The sequence below is a fragment of the Rhamphochromis sp. 'chilingali' genome (assembly GCF_963969265.1).
Source record: "Rhamphochromis sp. 'chilingali' genome assembly, chromosome: 17".
NCBI lineage: Eukaryota > Metazoa > Chordata > Actinopteri > Cichliformes > Cichlidae > Rhamphochromis > Rhamphochromis sp. 'chilingali'.
The window spans coordinates 2,713,441-2,735,770 of record NC_137944.1 but is presented as its reverse complement, the minus strand read 5'-3'; the positions used below and the strand labels follow the sequence as shown (position 1 = coordinate 2,735,770).

At 43.3% G+C, this 22,330-nt stretch overlaps 1 long non-coding RNA gene across 2 annotated transcripts; it reads left to right on the top strand.

The window, feature by feature from the left end:
- Window positions 1–1,561: 1,561 nt before the first annotated feature.
- LOC308384517 lies at window positions 1,562–21,705 on the top strand. 2 transcript variants are annotated; one of them, XR_013969326.1, is made up of 4 exons: window positions 1,562–1,773; window positions 6,634–6,764; window positions 14,359–14,542; window positions 19,701–21,705. It is a non-coding gene; the product is annotated as an uncharacterized lncRNA (long non-coding RNA). The 2 variants fall into 2 exon arrangements; XR_013969325.1 differs by lacking the exon at window positions 6,634–6,764.
- The last annotated feature ends 625 nt before the right edge of the window (window positions 21,706–22,330 follow it).

Sequence of the window (22,330 nt, the reverse complement as noted above, 5' to 3'; positions counted from 1 at the left end):
GTATACTAAATATTTTCCTGTGTGTGTGTGTGTGTGTGTATACACATTTTTACAAATTAAATAGTAAAAAAAAAAATAATAATAATAAAATATATAAATATACAGAGTTGAATATGTGCAAAACAAGTGGCATTTATATACAGTATGGAGTGCATAATGTTGAAGTTCCAGTAGTGAAGCTGAGGTGTCTATGACGTGTTCAGCAGTCTGATGGCCTGATGGAAAAAGCTGTCTCTCAGTCTGCTGGTACGGGACCGGATGCTGCAGAACCTCTTTCCTGATGGAAGCAGTCTGAACAGTCATCATGAACCTCGTATTTTATTTGGCATTATAAATTCAGTTCTTAATCCACCCACTATCGATCCGTTAGCAAATATAACAATGCGAAAATCTTCTGAAATTCTTTGTTAACAAAATTGTTGACATCCCACATTAGTCTTCCTACTATTGACCCTACTATTTACTCTCCAACGTTTGCCGTTTTTGATCATTTTCAGCCAGTGTCCTTTTCATTACTTAATGAAATAGTTAATAACTTGAAACCTTCAAAATGTTCCTTGGATATGGGGTGGTTGTAGCTCAGGAGGTAGAGCAGGTCATCTGCTGATTTGAAAGGTTGGTAGTTTGATTCCTGGCTTCCCCAGTCTGCATGCCAAATATCCTTGGGCAAGATACTAACCCCCACTTGCTCTCTGATGCATCCATTGGAGTATGAATGTGTATGAGTGTATGTTAGTTAAAGCACTGACAAAGCATAGAGTGCTGGTGTGTATGGGTGAATGCGGTGTATTGTGTAGAGCGCTTTCAGTACTCCAGGAGAGTAGAAAAGCGCTATATAAGAATCAGTCCATTTACCATAGCATTCCACCTAGATTGCTGAAAGATGTGTTTGACACTGTTGGTATATGTTTGCTTTCCATTGTAAATAGCAGTCTTTAGTCTGGCTCTGTTCCCTTTGACTTTAAACATGCAGTGGTAGAACCTATCCTTAAAAAGCAGAACCTGGACCCAACAGTTCTATCAAATTAAAGACCAATCTGCAGATTTGCCTTTTCTGTCAAAGTTCTGTAGAAAGTTGTCCTCCTTCAGCTCCAGACCTTTTTAGATAATCACAGCATCGGTGAAATATTCCAGTCTGGTTTTAAAATGCATCATAACACTGAAAATGCTCTTTTAAAAGTTTCTAATGACCTCTTAACTTTTATAGACTCGGGAGATTCCGCCATTTTAATATTACTGGATGTCAGTGCTGCTTTTGATACAGTGGATCATAGGATTCTTATCTCTCAGCTGGAACAATATGCCAGTATTAAAGGGACTGGATTGCAATGGTTTAAATCTTACCTATCTAATCAATCCTTCTCTGTTAGTTTCAGAGACACACTATCCCCAAGGATCTCACTCTTTTCTGGGGTCCCTCGGGGATCTATTCTTGGCCCATTACTCTTCTCAATTTACATGCTTCCTATGTCGCGCTGACCTAGTAGGTGTGGCTGTTACTCTTCTCTTCCTCCTCTTGCCCACTACCTGCTCTGTGCTGCTGCTTGCGCGTGGCCGCTGATTAGACCTTGTGCAATCTACAACTAAGCACGGCCTGGTGCGCACCGCTCCGCCAGGTGAGCTGAATTAAAGCAATCATGGGCTGGCATGCCTAGTAGACCTTAAAATGCATGCAGCAGTCATTTGACCCAGGTGCGACATACTGAGAGGACAGCAAACAAAGCACAATCCGCTTTCCACTGTGAGGAAGACTTTGAGCTAGACGGGCTATCGGTAAGCTCTTGGACTCATATTTGCTGCTTATATGCTTGGGATTTATGGAAATGTATTTATACTTTGGGAAATAGTTACTGCATTTAAGTGTCTTAAAGATGGCAGAAAGTTTTTTTTAGAAGTTTTGGTTTGAGTCTGGCTTTTTTTTTTTTTTTTTTTTTTTTTTTACTGCACACAGTGTGTTGTAGTGATGGGCTTTCCGGCTCTTTTGGCTCGACTAACTAAAGGGAGTTTTGTTTTGTTGCTTTAATGAATTTATTATTAACAACAATTAAATTATGCACAAAAGGAATTACTAATGTAAAAACAAGTGGTTTTATTTATGTTTACATATAAATATTTACGGTGGCCCCTCGAGACAAAGCACGTACAAACTCCAAAACACATTTGTAGCGTTAACTGAACTTCCAAAACAGAGCTACCTAGATCGCTTAAATTACACAATTGAAAGCATGTGTATTTTATACACAAGCACTCATATATTCAAATTTAAAAAAAAAAAATAAAAATTGTTCGTTTACCTGTTACTACCACACACCAGATCCGGTCGTTGGTACTTCCTGGCTTGTGTAGCCACTAGGTAACAAAAGTTCAACACTGCGCCCTAGCATCCTGGAGCACTTCTGTCTTGTTTTGTACGCGCTTTGTCTCTAGGGGCCACCGTAAATATACTTTTATTTATTCACTCCACATAAAATGTAATAAATAAATCATATAATACAAAAACAAACTATTCACGGTTCAACTTTTAACTATTTAAATTTTCAGCTTTTTCCTTTAAAACAAATTTAAAATGAAACAACACAAAACACTGCAAACCACAATGCAATTAAATATAAATTAAAATATGAAAACAAAAAGAAGATGCACATTCTCTGTCATATGGGCCTGCATGAATAAACCTTCTGAATCCTTTATTATCCACAGCTGAAAATAGTTGTGGATGATTACTAAACCTTTCTAATGAGACGTTGTTGTCCCTGGCTCTTTCTCTCTCTCTCTCTTCCCCCCCCCCCCCCCCCCCCCCCCCTCTGGCTCTGTTCCTGTGCTGAGTGTAACTACCGCTCCTCCCCCCTCTGCCCAGCGTAAAGCACAAGGCTCGCGTGCGGAGTGAAGCGGAAAAAAAGTGCGAGAGAGAGGGGGGGAAACAAAAACAAAAAACGAGCCCGCTTGCGTCGTTCACTTCAAAGAGTCGGCTCTAAGAGCTGTTTCGTTCGGGACCGACACATAGTGTGTTGTATAGTAGGTTTGGATTCACACTGATACTAACAGGCATAAACAGAGAAAAGCATTTTCTCAGGAATGTGGCCATGATCATAAATCAGGTGCTGCTGTTATGCACTCTATAACCAGATAAACTAGTTAGCTATTAATTATCACATTTCTTTCTTTAGTAGGTATGTCAGTGATGGGGGAAGATTTATACCAACTAGGGGAGACCGGGGATAGTTGTAACATTTTTGACATTTCTGTCTGTAAATTGAAGCTCTTTTAAGGTAGTGGATTCAAAATGTAATGCAAAGTATTTACATGTCTCTGCTATTAAATATTGCAGCTATTTTCTCTGCAGCACAATTACCCATTGCATGGTATGGTCTCAAACACAAAGAGTGAAATGTTACAATTAACCCCATAGTCTGGGTTAGTTGTAACATATCCCGGGGTGAAATGTAACACAATGAAATAAGGGTACTAACAAAATATTAACATGTAATCTTTGTTTATTCAACACATGAATGCACTTAGAGCCATTTATGTAGCGCTGTGTGTGTGTGTGACAGAATGCAGAAATCTAGCTTTTGAACATATTCCAACCCCCCAAAAAAGACAAATTCTGGAATTTTCTGCAACTGAATATTTCATTAATTTTGATTGGTCTTCCTTGAGTTTGGCCTCATTGGCTCAGTGGGCATTATAACCTACAACTCTTGCACCAATTTTGAACATAACAATGAAGCTGAAAAAATGTAGTTGTTCACCAGCATCGCAATTCCATTACTTTTTATCATGGCTTACCTTGGTGTGGTTTGCAAAGTGCTTCAGAAAGATGAGGAAATCTGTTTCTTGCACCCATCCTGACTTATTTCCACTACCAGTACTTCCTACTGGTCCATCTCTGACACAGTGGTCTGCATAATGTATGTGTGGGAACACAAACAGTGGAGGAATTGTGTTGCCAATGGCATTAACCACATATACAAATGCGACCAGTGAACCTCTCTCTGCTGATGTCGTTGCCCCAACTTATTTAATATAAGTTAAAGTAATAGTGTGGCAACTTGTAACATTTGCATTGTTACAACTAACCCAGACTGTTGCTGTTACAACTGACCCAGACTCCTATAGCCATGAACTAGCTAACATTACAGCCAACGGCTAAAACATTAGCACTAAAGACATAAGATAAGATAAGATAACCTTTATTAGTCCCACACGTGGGAAATTTGTTTTGTCACAGCAGGAAGTGGACAGTGCAAAAGTTATGAGGCAAAAATTAGAATACAATAAGAATAAATACAGTACACAACTGTACAGAATAAAATAAAATACTATATACAGTAGAATAAAATAAAATAAATATACAATAAGATAAAAATAGAATACAAATACTATATACAACTGAGTAAAAATACGATGACAGAAAGGATTATTGCACTTAGTATTATTGCATATGTATGGATGTGTGTGCTTGATCAGTTAAAGTCTTTATTATGGAGTCTGACAGCAGTGGGGGGAGGAAAGACCTGCGAAATCTCTCCGTCCCACACCGTGGGTGCCGCAGTCTCCCACTGAAGGAGCTGCTCAGTGCTGTCACAGTCTGCTGCATGGGGTGGGAGATGTTGTCCATCAGGGATGACAGCTTAGCCGCCGTTCTCCTGTCACTCACCACCTCCACTGGGTCCAGAGGGCATCCTAGAACAGAGCTGGCCCTTCGGATCACCCTGTTCAGTCTCTTCCTGTCCCCAGCAGAGATGCTGCCGCCCCAGCAGACCACGCCATAAAAGATAGCAGAAGCCACAACAGAGTCATAGAATTTCTTCAGGAGTGGGCCCTCCACTCCAAACGACCTGAGTCTCCGCAGCAGGTACAGCCTGCTCTGCCCTTTCCTGTAGAGGGCGTCTGAGTTATGAGTCCAGTCCAGTCTGTTGTTCAGATGAACACCAAGGTACCTGTAGCTGTCCACAGCCTCAATGTCCATACCTTGGATGTTCAGTGGTTGCAGTGGAGAATGCTTGTGCTGTGTGCCTACACAGAATATATCCCCATAGACATACAAATAACATAATTCAAGTTTGATGAGTTTAACTGCAAAGCAGATAATGCTATTAGAAATTGAAATAAAGTAGAAAAACGTACTTTTTGGCATACAAATTACTTTTTTTGTGTTAAATTGTCTGTTTGACAAAATGTGCTGATTTTTCACGTGTGATAGCAGAGCTGAATTGGGCATGCACAGGATGAGTCACATCATTTGAAACTTAGCCCTGATTGGAGAAATTGGAAGTGTTACAACTGACCCACGTTACAACTATCCCCGGTCTCCCCTACTTGGTTGATGTTCAGCCATGGGCTTTTTTTTTTTTTTTTTTTTTTTTTTTTGGGGCCATGAAGGCTTTCCAGCTTTTTGTGATCTGCAGGAGTCTATGCTTGATGGTCAGTCCATAATTATAACAACACAGACTAGCAGTTACAGCTAATGGATTGTTTACTATACTGTAGAGCCAAAATTTTAATTCAGTAAACCTCTTTTCCAGTGTTTTTAAAAGCATGCATGTCACTCCACCTATCCAACGAAAAGGGCAAAGGGGCAATATTAGATATACACTATATCTTTCAGTAATTTTGCAGTCATTTCAAACAGCTACACATTCAGTGTAAAGAAATCCTAAAGGAATCTTCCTAATTAAAACATGGATAATCATCTGGTTTAAAGATGTTCATTTCAGTTAAGTGCAGAGTTAAACTGTATTACCTAAGCAACCATAGGATTTTTAAGCTCTTTTTATTATCGGGTCAAGTAAAGGTTACATATTAAAAAAGGTTAGCTAAAAGCTCACCAGAGACCGTTATGGTTTAAATACTAGTGTATGGATAAAGAACAATTGGGTCTTATTTGTGTCATCCTAGGATGGTATAATGTTCTTTTTTTTTTTAATGACAAAATGTATGTATGCTCACTGTCCTACCTCATGGCATTCTCTCTCTCCCTGTTTCCCGGACTGGGGTGGGGTGATATTAACATAAACACATCAGCAAATGCAGTTAGGGAGCCAGCCAACCAATGTTTTAGATTGGCATTATTTTTGGTTTGGTCCAAATGCATACATACAGTCAATGTAAACCTAATTGAGGGCATTAATCTAAGTAAGACAGTGGTCACCAGTCTTTCACTACTTTTAACAACATACAGACAGAAGAGCCCATACAAACTATTTGGGCTACCAGAAGAGGTCATCATCATATCAACAACGATTATGTAATAATCACATCACCATATTGGTGATGGAGACTGTTGGGTGATTGGTATGGGCAGAACTTTGTGCCATCAGAAAATGAATTTGAATAAGTTAAATTCGAATTTGAATAGTTCAGCTTGAATCTGAATTGTAACTCGAATAAATGCTTTTTAAAACTGAATTTAAATTAGCCTAACTTGAAATTCAACATATTTGTTTGAAAATGATTGGCACCAGGTTGAAATTGAATTTTATATTTTGAAACTGAATAAATTTGCTTTGAAACTATATTTTATCCTTTAAAAATGTAGCTCTCAAATAATTTCAGTTTCACTTCTCACCATTCAGTTCTACAATTCAATTTCAGTTCAAAAATTCAGTTTTTTGGGACTTACATCCGCAGATTATTAGAACTCCCTTTTAACAGCGGACCGAAAGTGTTACTGACGGCAATCTACATCATCTTGAGCTGGAGCTGGATTAAGACCTCGGAAGTCCTTCATCATGTCGAATGACCAGCGGATGAACTTTCAGGTTGGGAATAAATGTATTACATGTGTAAGAACAAGCATCTTGTTAACAAATGATTGCTGTACAGTAACCTTTGTGCTTATTGTAGCTGTTAGCTAAAAACACTAATTTAGCGTAGTTTATCCTGAATTCAGCTTTGACAAACAAATATGACTGTTTCTAGTAGAATTCCAAAGTTGTCATTTTGTACCCTCTCAGAGCCCCGTGTGCTTGCAGAGACCCCTACAGTAAGGAATTGTGCAAAAGAATGTCCAAACTTTGTATTTTAAGTTTATTTATGTCTTACACAGTATCCCAACTCTTTAGCTAGCATAATAACTTTAGCTAAAGTGAATAGTTCACGGCTCGCAAAATTTCAAAATCCCTGGTAGCCCTTCGGGCAGACACTCTTTGTTATGGAACGGCTGTATGCAGGCAGGAAAAGGACCCAAAGTGCAGACTCCGGAGACAGACTGTCTGTGAAGGTTCTCAGTCATCCAGGTCATTGCAATCAAAGGAGCTTGCAAAGAAAGGCGTCTGGACTTTAAGTTGCTTGAAGACGTTTCACCTCTCATCCGAGAAGCTTCTTCAGTTCTAAGGTCAAATGGTGGAGAGTCCCAGATTTAAACCTAGTGGGACAGACGTGAACTCAAAACAGCTTTAATGCTGAACTCCAAAGGGTAACAAAACTAGGAATACAAAATACACTTATGCAGAAAGCACACACAGCCAGATAAGGGTAGATCACAACACCGACAAACTGAAACACAGGGCTGAAATACACAGAGGGAGCAATCAGGGAATGGGCAACAGGAGGGAAACACAGCTGGGGCAAATCAGGCCTAACGAAACTGGGGAAGCAAAACCAGATACATTAACATAAGACAAGGATCTTCAAAATAAAACAGGAAACATAACACAGACTGAACTTACAGACACAGACTCACAGGCAGGCACTACAACAGAGGGAACAGAGACATGGGACCAGGACAGACACTGACTGGACATGGGGATATAGCAGAGAGGGGAGACAGCAACTAAGGATTGCACAGAGACATAAACCATAAGAAAGAACTCTAACAAAGAAACCAAAGACTAGAAATGATAAATGATATAATAACCTCAAAAACCCTGGGTCAACGACCCAGGCATCCTAACACTCTTCAGTTTTTGGTAGCCCAAAATAAATTTAAGTAGCCCAAAAAAAAAAAAGTGGACAGTTTTTTGATTGGTGTTTTGTTTCTTTTACAATATTATACATAAAAGCATAATGCATGGGACATTTCCACTGAAATCACGGGCAAGAGGTAAGTGGAACCAAGATCTAGGACATTTGCTTTTTGAAGTTTGGCAAAATTTAGCAGTCTTTGCAATGGTGGTTCACTCTTTGCAACATAGTACACTGTTCTAAACAGATTTTTCAGGTTTATTTCAGGTATGTTTTTTGCAATTGGTGTTTGTTCTGGGAAAGATACTGCAGACTGAGCAATAATGCATTTCTTGCATTTCTCATGGGTTCTGATGGGACCTTTCTTAAAATTACTGGTCCCAGTAACAAAGGCGCTTGTCGACTCAGAAATCGAGGGAAACTCACGACACACCCGACAGAAGATTACGTTATTTAGCTCGCCATATTCCAGCCACAAATTCTTTTGTCCATGAAACTAAAAAAGCTGCGCTTTCTTTTTGCCTCATAGTCTGATTTGTCATAACTTTTCCGTTTTGTGGTAGGCTTTTCTTTGGCTGTCCCTTCTTCACCCTGACCTTTATTATTTGGCTCTGCAGAACTAAAATACCGGCGTAAATCCTGCTGCTTTTACACACGTACTTGCATAACGGTTAGCGATTCTCTGCACAATCAACCTCTATCACATGTATAAGCTGCGAGAGATTTCACTTGTCATGTTTGAATAGTAAGCTAACAATTGATAAGACGATGCCAGAGGAATTGGTGCGCAACTAATCTGTCACTCACCAATCAGTGCTGCCGCTCTCTATACAGAATTCGCGCGATCGCAAAGTGAAAGCAAAAAACAAGCGCAAATTCAAACGCGATTTCAATATGTCACATATTGACAGTGGCTCACCGATGCCAATGACATAATTACCCAGCTATATTTGCGAAAGAATGCAAAAGTATTGACACACAGTTTTCCTTTCTATGATAGCCCGACGGGAAGGGCTGAGATGGATTTTGGTAGCCCGACTGGAAACTATTGCTAGCCCGATGTCCCGGGGCTAGCGATTTTGCGAGCCTTGTAGTTAGTCTAGGAAGTTGCCTCCCCTATTTCAGTACTGAAGTAGTGAAGGTGTGTGGAGTCAGAATGACTACAGCAGAGCTGGCTGGACATGGCAGGCTGGAAGTATCAGGGTGCTAAAACATAGAACTGTAAATATAGCAAATTCAAACTGTGATCACAAAAAGTGTGTGGCATGAATCGTATCAGGTCTCTCAGAAAACTAATTTGGTTACACCTTCATTCTAACGTGGTCTTAGTTTGTTGCGACCTTGATCAGTATTGTTTCGTGGTCTTATGTGTTTTATTTTATTCCCATTTAATTGGGTATTTTCGATTTGCTGTAATAATAAAGCTGACCTTGGGAGTTTTTAAACATGCATATTAATACAATGCATTACTATTACTATACATTTTGTTTAAAAGTGCTTTCAACAACACAAGTTTAAATGTAAAATGTTTAAATATTATCCCTGATAAGGATAAACAGGAAAGAATGGCTAGCTAGACATCATCATTATTAGTATTATTATTTTTGTTGTTGTTTGTATAGCCGTGGGACCAGTTTTCCTGTGCTTCACTCGTGTAAGTTAGTTTGAAAAGGAAAAAGAAAAATTTCCACGAGATGTGAAAAGAAGCAAACATAGATTTATTCCACAGCTTGCAAATCTTCTTACAGGAGTAATCAGGTTTGATTTATCCTCAACAAAATAGCCACACGGTAGGAAAACCATGTGTCTCTGATCTCCTCGGCTGCAGTGTCTTGCCCTACGCCGTACTAACCTTTTTCTCTCTCTTCCCCCTCCCGCACCCCATGCACTCATTTGCATAAATCCATGATGCCGGGATTTTAACTATAAACCAAGCCTTTAAGGCAGACATATTCATGGTTTTACTTAACCAAGCCAACACAATATATGAACTATATTAACTTGGCTCCCACATACCGGCCCCTAATTGTGACTCTATTGCACAGTTACCAAATTAAAACTTGTGGAGCCAAAGTACACAAATGTTCTTCATTCACAACATAAACAAACTTCAGTCTCTGCTGGTGATTACTTCAGCCTGATTCCTGCAGAAGGCAAATCTTTGTAATGGGCCTGTCCAGCATACTCGTTTTGGTTTTGATCCTCACTTGTGGCACCACTCTTGTCTTGTCCGAGATGGTATGGATTACTTTCCCTGTAATCCAGGAGTTGTGTGGGGCTGTAAGATGTAGCACTACATCTTCACATTCTTTGACTTTACTAGCACACACCAGGTTACCTTTTACATCTGGGTCATCTGTAGTCAGGTCTTCAAATGGGTGCCCAATCTTTGGACATTCTTCCATGGGTTTGGTGAAAAGGTCCAGCCCCTGAAGCTGCAATTCAGATGCCCTTGAGCCCATGACGGTTCCCCGCATGGAACTTACCACAGCAACAAAGGCTCATGGGTTTTGTATAGTCTATTTATCATATGAGAGCTCATTTATAATGTCTATAATGTCAATACAAAAGCCTGGATTTTGTTTTTTCATCTTGATGGACTCTACAATCAATCATTAATGCCACCAAATGCATGAGTCATCACACTTTTCTAACTGTAACATCAGCCATAAACAGCGCCCTCATTAGTGATTAGTGATTGCACAGTATCATTAGCAGCTAGTACACTGTAAAAATGAGAAAACTGTTGTTTTTACAAAAAAGAATTGGCAGCTGTGGTTGCCAGAGAGTTTTTGTAAAAATACAGAAGCACAGTAGACAGCTATACAGACAAAATATGTTAACTGATTTACAGTGAATGAAATGCACATTAAAAACTGTTAAATCTACAAAAAAAGATGTTAATTTCACACAACGATCTTGTACATACATAGACTATTTCCTGCATTTTTTACATGTAATAATTGATTATAGACCCTGTATGTGAGAAAATGCTAACTTCCTGTTTTAAGATTGGACGTAGGGTTTTACATTTCTGGCAGCTTTATTTTGCAGTCAATTACTACTGCGAAGGTGGACTCAATGTCCAAAATACGAAAATGGAAAGATTCCGTTAAGTTACAAAGAGCAGAGGGTGGGAACATTCACTATTGCTGTGTCATAAAAAAATCAAATGATCAATTTCTTTTTCCTTTTTTTTTTTTTTTTTTTTTTTTTGATCTTTACCAGTTATTTTTATTCTAAGTTATTGTAATCAGGCCAGACTGGACTCGGGGATGGGAAAGGAAAAACAAGAAGAAAAGTTCAGGAGAAAGTTAACATAAGGAGAGGGAAAGAAAAAGGAGAAAAGAGAGAGAAAAGACAATGAAAATCTGCTTCATCACCTTTGTCTTTGGGTCCTTTTTTTTTCCCTCTTTTTCTTTTCCTGGATCACCTGTTGAGAAAGAAAAAAGAAAACAAGCAGAAGAACACTAGAGCAATATAATAAACAACATCACGATGATATATGGGAATATAACAGTAAATACTAAATGTTAAACATTATTGTGCAGCACGTAAGATCGACAGCGCACAGTGTGCTTTGAGGTAGGAGCCAAAAAGGGTGTAGTTTGTGGGTGTGATCACCTGTGTGTACACCTGTGAGCATGGACGCGCTTGTTTTTTAAAAGGTTCCTTCATGTAAGGATCTGTTACAGGGTGTGGGGGGGCACAGCCCCGTCCTCCAGGGCATGAAGCAGGTATGGAGGAGATAAAAACTCCAGACATCCAGAGGCCCCCAGAACACAAGAGACCAAGGAAGACTAACAGAGGGGCAGCCGCGCCACTGTCCCAGAAAGAGCTGAGGAGAGTCCCAGATGAGGGCTCACTCAGCAGCCGCGGAGCAGAAGCCAGGGGGAGTTTGCAGTGACGTGCCCGTGAGCTCCGCCGGCAGCCAGCCGTGCCTGAGTGACCGAGCCCCAGGCCGAGAGGCCGGGGGCACCCCACCCCCGAAGTGGCCCGAGAGAGCTCCAGGCTCCAGGCCTCGATAAGCAGCAACCAAGGAGTGAGCCGGTGTGTACCTGGACGCCCATCCCCGGACACAAAGAACCACCAACGCACCGATGTCTGAGGGAGTCCGCCACTGGCAGGGGAAGTGGTGGTAGGGGGAGATAGGCCTCCATACCTTGGAGGGCCTGAGGTGTCCCCAGAGAGGTGGCGTCTGATACCCAACCTGACATATAGACACAGACATACAGGCACACACATATACAAACATCCATTCCCACCCTCATGCTCTCATATGCACTTACTCCACACTCAACCAACGTGGAGACAGACATAAAGAGACGCTGTACACACGATCACACTCCCCAAGCGTACTCTACGAACCGGGTCTAGGTACCCTTGCCCCTGGAGGGGGGAACTGCACCCAGACCCAGGTGGTGTTACCCTTTTCCCTGCGGTGGGAAGAAGCAGATCGCCCCGACTCCGCAGCACCAGGGAGGCCCCACACTCCAGACCGCAGTCGGACGGCCAACTCCTCCTCCTGGCCCCCCGCTCCAGCAGGTCGCAGAGAAGGGGGTGTGAGAAAACTCCAAACCTCCCTCCACCCACTCATATGGGGCGACCATGGCTCAGTGGGTTGGGAAGCACATTGTAACCGGAAGGTCGCTGATTTGATCCGCGGGCTCTCTGTCCTGGTCGTTGTGTCTTTGGGCAAAACACCTCACCTACCGCCTACTGGTGGTGGCCAGAGGGGCCAATGGCGCAATATGGCAGCCTCGCCTCTGTCAGTCTGCCCCAGGGCAGCTGTGGCTACAACTGTAGCTGCCTCCACCAGTGTGTGAATGCGAGAGTGAATGAAAAGTGGAATTGTAAAGCGCCTTGGAAAGCACTATATAAATGCAATCCATTATTATTATCATTATGTTTTGATAATGTAGCACTTGGTATAGGTAGCTCTAGGGAAACCCTCTTTAAGACATTACTCTCTTTTAGAATGCCTATTAGTCCTGGATTATAGATTATCTGACATAAAAACATAATATATGCATCTTTAGAATTGTGTGTCTGACAAGGTGGTCAGCAACACCAGGGCACCACAAGAGACTGTCCTCTTCCCTTTCCTATTCAATCTCCACACCACAGACTTTAGCCACTGCACAGAGACTTGCCATCTTCATGCATCACTGGGGTGATGAGACAGAGTGCTGGGCTGTGGTCAACTCTTTTGTCACATGATGCGAGCAGAATCCTCTGTAGGTCAATATGACAAAAACCACGACTGTGGACTTGAATTTGGAGGATAATGATTGTGGAGGACCAAGGAACCACTGACTCCTCTTACAATCCAGAGGATTGATATGGACATTGTGGAGGAATGTTAATACCTCACAGTACACATTCACAATAACCTGGACTGGATTAAAAACACAACTGTGTTGTTTCTATTTTCTGAGACAGTGGAGAGCTTTTAACATCTGCTCTGGATTTTCTACGGGTGCGTTCTGGCCACTGCCATGCGTAATGCTGTTGTATGTTGGGGCAGCGGGCTAAGGGTTGCAAATAGCAACAAACTCAATAAACTGATCTGCAAAACCAGTAATGTTGAGGGAATGGAGCTGGACTCTCTAAAATTGGTGTCTGAGAAGTGGATGTTGTCCAAGATACGGACAATGCTGGACAATACCTTTCATTCGCTCTATTATGTTTTGGCCAATCACAGGAGCACGTTCAGTGAGAGACAGATTACTGAAATGCACCGCTGAATGACACAGGAACTCATTCCTGCCTCTTTGTACAATTCCTCCATCTAAAAGGAGGAATTTTTTTTTTCATATTGTTTTATTTATCTGGTACTTTAACGTATTAGTTATTGTTCTTACTGTCTTGGAGCAACTATCACGACATAACTTACTCCTAGATTAATAAAGTATTATGGTTCTGATTTGAACTTTGTCTGATCTATTAAGTTCAGGCATAAGGCAGGCTACGTCTTAGGTCCTAGACAGTAACACACTTTCAACAGGGGGAAATGTGGAGTTATACACAGTGGGGATCATGCCGGGACACACACACACACAGAAAAGCTGAAAAAAGTCACTTTTAGGGGCAATTGCAGTTTTAAGACAGAAATGCAGTTTTAAGTGCACTGAATACAATAAAAATGAAGTTTCTCAATGGCAACAGCATCCCCAATATACTGGTGTGTGAGTTGACAACCATCCACAATTGTTACACATGTAAACTTACACACACACATATACACACAATCCAAGCCACTATTTAATCAACAAAACTAAATTAATTTGGGGTAGTCATTGCAGTAATTGTCAATTTAGTGTTATGCATGATTTCTAAATTCTACATCTGAGGGGCTCCCAGCAGGCACAGTGGAGTGGGTCAGCTGCCACCGACTGGGTGACATGACCACTACACTGAATAATCTCTCTCTTTTTGCTATCTTTTCAGGAGTCCCGAGGTGCTGCACCCCACCCAGCGGAAGTGTCAAAGCAGGAGGGCTGGAGGTGCAGACGACCAGGGCATGTCCAATGGGAGTGCCCACGGATGGAGGAAGGACAGGTTTTCTGTGTCGCAAGCCCTCCAACATCATCCCGAGCCTGAGAGTGACATACAGGGAGTGCAGAATTATTAGGCAAGTTGTATTTTTGAGGAATAATTTTATTATTGAACAACAACCATGTTCTCAATGAACCCAAAAAACTCATTAATATCAAAGCTGAATGTTTTTGGAAGTAGTTTTTAGTTTGTTTTTAGTTTTAGCTATTTTAGGGGGATATCTGTGTGTGCAGGTGACTATTACTGTGCATAATTATTAGGCAACTTAACAAAAAACAAATATATACCCATTTCAATTATTTATTTTTACCAGTGAAACCAATATAACATCTCCACATTCACAAATATACATTTCTGACATTCAAAAACAAAACAAAAACAAATCAGCGACCAATATAGCCACCTTTCTTTGCAAGGACACTCAAAAGCCTGCCATCCATGGATTCTGTCAGTGTTTTGATCTGTTCACCATCAACATTGCGTGCAGCAGCAACCACAGCCTCCCAGACACTGTTCAGAGAGGTGTACTGTTTTCCCTCCTTGTAAATCTCACATTTGATGATGGACCACAGGTTCTCAATGGGGTTCAGATCAGGTGAACAAGGAGGCCATGTCATTAGTTTTTCTTCTTTTCAGAATCAGAATCGTGTTTATTGGCCAAGTATATGTGCAGACACATACAGGGAATTTGGTTTGGCTCTCAAGCACAGCAATGTAAATCTCTCTCTCTCTCTCACTCACTCACACACACACACACACACACACACACACACGTGTCTATATATACACATACATACACAAAGCTGTGTAAACCAACTATAAATAACGAATCTAAACGTATATACATAAAATACAGAAATGAATGAGGTGGAATGAATACTACAAAATGTACATAAGGTGCAGTTGCAGTCTGGCAGTGGGAGCAGTGTGACAGGTCAACTGTTAAGAAGGGAGATGGCGAGGGGAAAGAAACTGTTCCTGTGTCGGGTGGTCCTGGTCTGCAGGCTTCTGTACCGTCTGCCAGAGGGCAGCAGATCAAAAAGTCTGTGTGCAGGGTGTGAGGGGTCTGCGATGATTTTCCCTGCCTGTTTCCTGGTTCTTGAGAGGTACAGATCCTGGATGGAGGGCAGGGGGGCGCTGATGATCCTTTCTGCTGCCCGTACAGTCCGCTGCAGTCTGCTCCTGTCCTGTTTAGTGGCTGCTCCATACCAGACTGTGATGGAGGAGCACAGGACAGACTCAATGACCGCAGTGTAGAACTGGATCAGCAGCTCCTGTGGAAGACTGTACTTCCCCAGTTGTCTCAGGAAGTACATCCTCTGCTGGGTCTTTTTGAGGATGGAGTTGATGTTGGTCTCCCACTTCAGGTCCTGGGAGATGGTTGTACCCAGGAACTTGAGGGTCTTCACAGTTGACACAGGGCTGTCTGATATGGTGAGGGGGAGCAGAGTTGAGGGATGTCTCCTGAAGTCCACTGTCATCTCTACAGTCTTAAGAGTGTTCAGCTCCAGATTGTGCTGACTGCACCAGAGTACCAGCCGCTCAACTTCCTGCCGGTATGCAGACTCATCACCATCTTGAATGAGGCCAATGACAGTGGTGTCATCTGCAAACTTTAGGAGTTTGACAGCCGAGTTCTTGGAGGTGCAGTCGTTAGTGTAGAGGGAGAACAGTAGTGGTGAGAGGACACATCCTTGAGGGGCACCAATACTGAGGGACCGGGTTTCAGAGGTGATCTCCCCCAGCCTCACTTGTTGCTTTCTGTCTGTCAGGAAGCTAGTGATCCACTGACAGGTAGCTGGTGACACGCTGAGCTGGGAGAGTTTGGAGGAAAGAAGTTCAGGCACAATGGTGTTAAAAGCCGAACTAAAGTCCACAAACAGGACCCTGGCATAAGTTCCCGGGTGGTCAAGGTGTTGCAGGATGTAATGCAGCCCCATGTTCACTGCATCATCCACCGACCTGTTTGCCCGGTAGGCAAACTGCAGAGGGTCCAGCTGGTGGCCTGTAATGTCTTTCAGATGGGCTAACACCAGTCGTTCGAAGGATTTCATGACCACAGACGTCAAGGCGACAGGTCTGTAGTCATTCAGTCCTGTGATGGTGGGTTTCTTGGGAACAGGGATGATGGTGGAGCGTTTGAAGCAGGAGGGAACTTCACACAGCTCCAGGGATCTGTTGAATATGCGAGTAAAGATGGGAGCCAGCTGTTCAGCACAGGTTTTGAGGCAGGAGGGTGAGACGCCATCTGGTCCGGGGGCTTTCCTGGGCTTCTGTTTCTGGAATAGTCGTCTCACATCCTGAGTGTGTATTCTTAGTTTCATGGAGGAGGAAAGGGGGGTGAGAGGTGTGGTGGAGGTCGTTGAGTCTGGGTTGGGGAGGGGCAGGGAGAAGGGGGGGGAGAGGTGGAAGGTGTGTTGGGGGTCAATGTCTGAAGCAATGTCCCTGGGGAGGGGAGGGTGGGGCGTGGGAGTCGGTCCGTCTCAAACCTGCAATAGAAAGTGTTTAACTCGTTGGCCAGGTCTTTGTTTGCTTCAATAGTGGGTGGGGGGGCGTCTGTAGCTGGTGATTTCCTGCAGGCCCCTCCACACTGACGCAGGGTCGTTGGCTGAGAGCCGTTCTTCCAGCTTCTGGGAGTAGATCCTTTTAGCTGCTTTGATCTCCTTGGTCAGTGTGTTCCTGGCTTGCTTGTACAGGACCCTGTCACCACTTCTGTAGGCGTCCTCCTTGGCCTTACGAAGATGTTGGAGTTTAGGAGTGAACCATGGTTTATTGTTGTTGTATGTGCAAAAGGTCTTTGTTGGCACACACACGTCTTCACAGAAACTGATGTATGATGTCACAGTGTCCGTGAGCTCATCTAGGTTCTCAGATGCAGCTTCAAAAACAGTCCAATCAGTGGAGTCAAAACAGTCCTGCAATTCCTGCTTTGCTGCGTTAGTCCACTTCTTCACAGTTTTGACTACAGGCTTGGCATGTTTGACTTTTTGCCTATAAACTGGAATAAGATGGACCATGCAGTGATCAGAATGTCCCAAAGCTGCCCGGGGCACAGAGCGATAGGCATCTTTTAGAGTGGTGTAGCAGTGATCCAGTATGATGATGTCCCTGGTGGGGCAGTCTATATGCTGTCTGTATTTAGGGAGTTCGTAGTTTAGGTTTGCTCTGTTAAAATCCCCAAGAATAATTGTAAAGGAATCCGGGAATTTCCTCTCCAGGGTAGTAATCTGGTCAGCCAGCTCGCACAGTGCGTTGTTCACGTTGGCCTGTGGAGGGATGTAAACTCCGACCAGCATGAAGGAAGAAAACTCCCGCGGTGAATAAAAAGGTTTACAGTTGATGAAAAAACTTTCCAAGTGTGGGCTGCAGTGTTTCTGTAACACTGTGACATCAGTACACCAACCTTCATTAATGTAGAAGCAGACTCCACCACCCTTTGTTTTCCCTGAGAGCTCTGTTTCGCGGTCCGCCCGGTGAAGTTGGAAGCCCGGCAGATTTAAGACAGCGTCTGGGACTCGCTCACTGAGCCAGGTTTCAGTGAAGCAGAGGGCAGCAGAGCGTGCAAAGTCCTTGTTAGTCCGGTTTAAGAGCAGTAATTCGTCGACTTTGTTTGGAAGAGAGCGGAGATTCGCGAGGTGAATGGAGGGGAGTGCCGTGCGGAATCCTCGCCGACGTAGTTTCACCAGCGCACCGGCGCGACTCCCCCGTCTACGTCTTCTCCAGGAGCCAGAGAGCTGCTGCGCCTCCAACTAAAATCTCCAAAAAACTTTCCGGGTTTGTGAAAAATGGATAAGAACTATAGTGAGATGACTGCCTGATGTTAAGCAGTTGATCTCTGGAGAAAGTGATGTGGTCTGAGTGACCAAAAGCGCAGAAAATAAACAAAAACAAGAAAAGTGCGAGAGAGCGCAGTACCGAGGCTGCCATCCGCGGCGCCATCTTGAACATCTTATACCCTTTCTTGCCAGCCACGCTGTGGAGTACTTGGACGCGTGTGATGGAGCATTGTCCTGCATGAAAATCATGTTTTTCTTGAAGGATGCAGACTTCTTCCTGTACCAATGCTTGAAGAAGGTGTCTTCCAGAAACTGGCAGTAGGACTGGGAGTTGAGCTTGACTCCATCCTCAACCCGAAAAGGCCCCACAAGCTCATCTTTGATGATACCAGCCCAAACCAGTACTCCACCTCCACCTTGCTGGCATCTGAGTCGGACTGGAGCTCTCTGCCCTTTACCAATCCAGCCACGGGCCCATCCATCTGGCCCATCAAGACTCACTCTCATTTCATCAGTCCATAAAACCTTAGAAAAATCAGTCTTGAGATATTTCTTGGCCCAGTCTTGACATTTCAGCTTGTGTGTCTTGTTCAGTGGTGGTCGTCTTTCAGCCTTTCTTACCTTGGCCATGTCACTGAGTATTGCACACCTTGTGCTTTTGGGCACTCCAGTGATGTTGCAGCTCTGAAATATGGCCAAACTGGTGGCAAGTGGCATCTTGGCAGCTGCACGCTTGACTTTTCTCAGTTCATGGGCAGTTATTTTGCGCCTTGGTTTTTCCACACGCTTCTTGCGACCTTGTTGACTATTTTGAATGAAACGCTTGATTGTTCGATGATCACGCTTCAGAAGCTTTGCAATTTTGAGACTGCTGCATCCCTCTGCAAGATATCTCACTATTTTTGACTTTTCTGAGCCTGTCAAGTCCTTCTTTTGACCCATTTTGCCAAAGGAAAGGACGTTGCCTAATAATTATGCACACCTGATATAGGGTGTTGATGTCATTAGACCACACCCCTTCTCATTACAGAGATGCACATCACCTAATATGCTTAATTGGTAGTAGGCTTTCGAGCCTATACAGCTTGGAGTAAGACAACATGCATGAAGAGGATGATGTGGACAAAATACTCATTTGCCTAATAATTCTGCACTCCCTGTATAGTGTACAGATAAGGTTCCAAGGGATTGTATGCTAGCCTATGGTGTATTCAGGCAGCACAGATGTTGTTAGAGGCATAAGTGGCAGGTACAATGATGCAAAAAGATAATGATACAAAAAGGCATGGCAAACAGCTTTAAAAGGTGAACTATGAAGGCCAATTATACCCCAGACTCCAGAGGGTTAAATTCTGTATGACATCACTAGTTTCTATCAGAGAAATCACTGCAATAACTGCAGGTTCCAGTCATTGCACATGGTAAAATTATTTCTTTGGCTTTCTGTGTCATGGTCAGGTGTGTGGAGAATGGGGAGAGAGGACCAAAAGAAAAATGCAGGAAGGCGCCAGCAAGGCCAGAAGCAGCGAGACCAAAAGCAGTGAGGCCAGTGGCAGCAACGACTCTCATCTGGAGGCTGGCTGCGAGGCCAACGATGCTCCACTGTGGACTGTCGGAGGTGATGGATATCCTCGCCACAGCGTGGCTTGGTAGGTTGCTGGTGGTGTAGTGTCGCTGGTGGCGTGGCTTGGTGCAGACCTCTGGCTTAGACGAAGCAGCAGGAGCAGGGCAAACAAGTGGACAAACCGCTGGCAGAGATGCAGCAGAGCCAGCTGGTGCAGAAACCACTGGTGCAGAAACCACTGGTGGAGAAACCACTGGTGGAGATGAAGCAGGGCCCGCAGTTGCGGAAATCTCTGGCGGGGGCTACGCAGAGCTTGCACCTGGCTCTTGATGCTGTGCCTGAAGCTCATGTTGAGCTGGGAACTGGGAACCAGTACAGGTGGAGGAACTGGCCGAACCCCTCCATCCCCACCTGAGGAACAGGTACGGGTGCAGTAATGGGTTGGGTCCTGGCCGACCTCACCCTAGGAGCAGGGACAGGTGCAGGAGCTAGCTGGACCCCAGCTATCCTCGGTGTGTGTGCAGGAGCCTGCAAGATGCCAGCCACCCCACCTGAGGAACTGGTACGGTTGTGGGGACACACTAACCCCTAGCCGCTCTAGAACAGGGATAGGGACTGACTGGGTCCTAGAAACCCTCACTTGAGGAACTAGGTGCAGGGGAAGGCAGGGTCTAGGCTGCACTGGGAGATCCATTTTAGAAGGATAAATGTCCTTAATGAGAGCATCAAAGGATGGAACAATATTTATGGAAGCAGGTTGAAAATGAACAGTCCGCTGATAGTCACAGCAATAAACAGTCTTAGATCTTGCTGGGCTGTATATTGCACAGCAGCCCTCAGCTTATGGTGAGAGGGAAGAAAAAAAATCAGTCTCACTCAACCCCTACTACTGTGGTGTCAGGAACTTAGCCTTCTCTTGTCGGAGACGGGGGAAAGACTGAATGACAGTGCCTCCGCCACATGGATACGGGAGGCAGAGCTGCTCAGTCCCATCGAGGCAGAAGAGGCGGTGGGTGAGGTGGCCGGCGGACAAACAAGGAGTGGGGAGGTGGGGCAGTGGTGTAGCTGAAGTTCAGCGAAAGACACCCACTCTCCACTGCGGCGGTTTGAGAGCAGGTGAAATTCGAGCGTGCAGAGAAAATACAACTAAACACAATGCACACAGACATAATGTTATCATAATTAAACAGGAAACATGTTTGAAACTAAACAGTGACAAAAGTGCAAACTGAAAACACTGGGTCAGTGACCCAGGAACCCTGACATTCTGTTACAATGTACATCGGCCCCAGATAAGCGGAAGAAAATGAATGGATGGGTGCATGGACATAACCGTTGGTGAAACAAACCACTGTAGTACATATAGTAATAGTAAAAGTGATAATCCTCTAGTTGCAGAACCTGTTGTATACCTAGTGAACTTTCACCACTGTAGAATATAGAACATCAGGCAGTAGATTTGCTGTCTGTGCATCCTATGTTTTTAATGTGGCTTATGCAGGATGCCCATCATTGTGTAAAATGCTGCTTATTTCCAGTGTTATGCCAGAACTTCTTAATATGCTGACTAACTTTTGAAACTCCAACATTAAACCCTAAGGTGAATTATAAATAATTCAATAAGGAATTGAACATGATTTATTGATGTACAAAATTCAATTTGAGGTATTTGGTGTCTGTCTCTGTCTTACTGTGGCAGGGAGATCTGATCTAGCCCTCCAGTTTTGTTCACTGCCCGCCCCTTACTTTAGTGTTCCCGGTTGACAGGTTTGTTTTAATAGCTCTTGAATTAGCATAACAAACATTTTTCACCACAAATCTGTACAATCTACTGTACAATATAAAGCGCCTTGAGGCGACTGCTGTTGTGAATTGAATTGAACTTTAGAATATTAAGCCTCTTAAGCTGGCTTTTGATGCACTGTAAGACTGAATAGTAACAATTTGATGTATTAAATTAGTTACAACTTAAATACCTGTTATAAGTTCATACGCCTTTATTTTTTTGAGTAGTTTGAAGAAGTTTGTTTTTCCAAGTTATCAGTACTTGGATATATTGGTTAGTTTCTGACATTGCCCTCAAATAATTTGAGTCGACACTGACATCGCGTACATACCTACGTACGTATGTGCCTACGTGCGCCACCTGTTTCTTCATGAGGTGCTGGAACCATCTTGGATTCCTTGCTTCCAGTGCGAATGGCCGCTCATTATTCCAAAAAAACTTGTGGAACATTAATATCCAAACAGAAATAAAATCATTTTTTGCTGCCTTTGACGCTGTACAAAGGAGGACGTGCTATGGCATGTTACAGACTTTTGAACTGGAACAGCTAATGCTCTGCACTTGGCTAGCTGCCTTTACCACTATTGCAGCAATTTTGTCTTCAGGAGCGCTTTTTTGGTAAGTTTTATTTTTTCTGAAACAGTATTTCTCGCATTTAAGATTTACATGCATGACATGAGTCATTTTATCCATGTTACCTAATGTAAACAAAGGTTCCAGTGTATGGTCTTGGTGGCA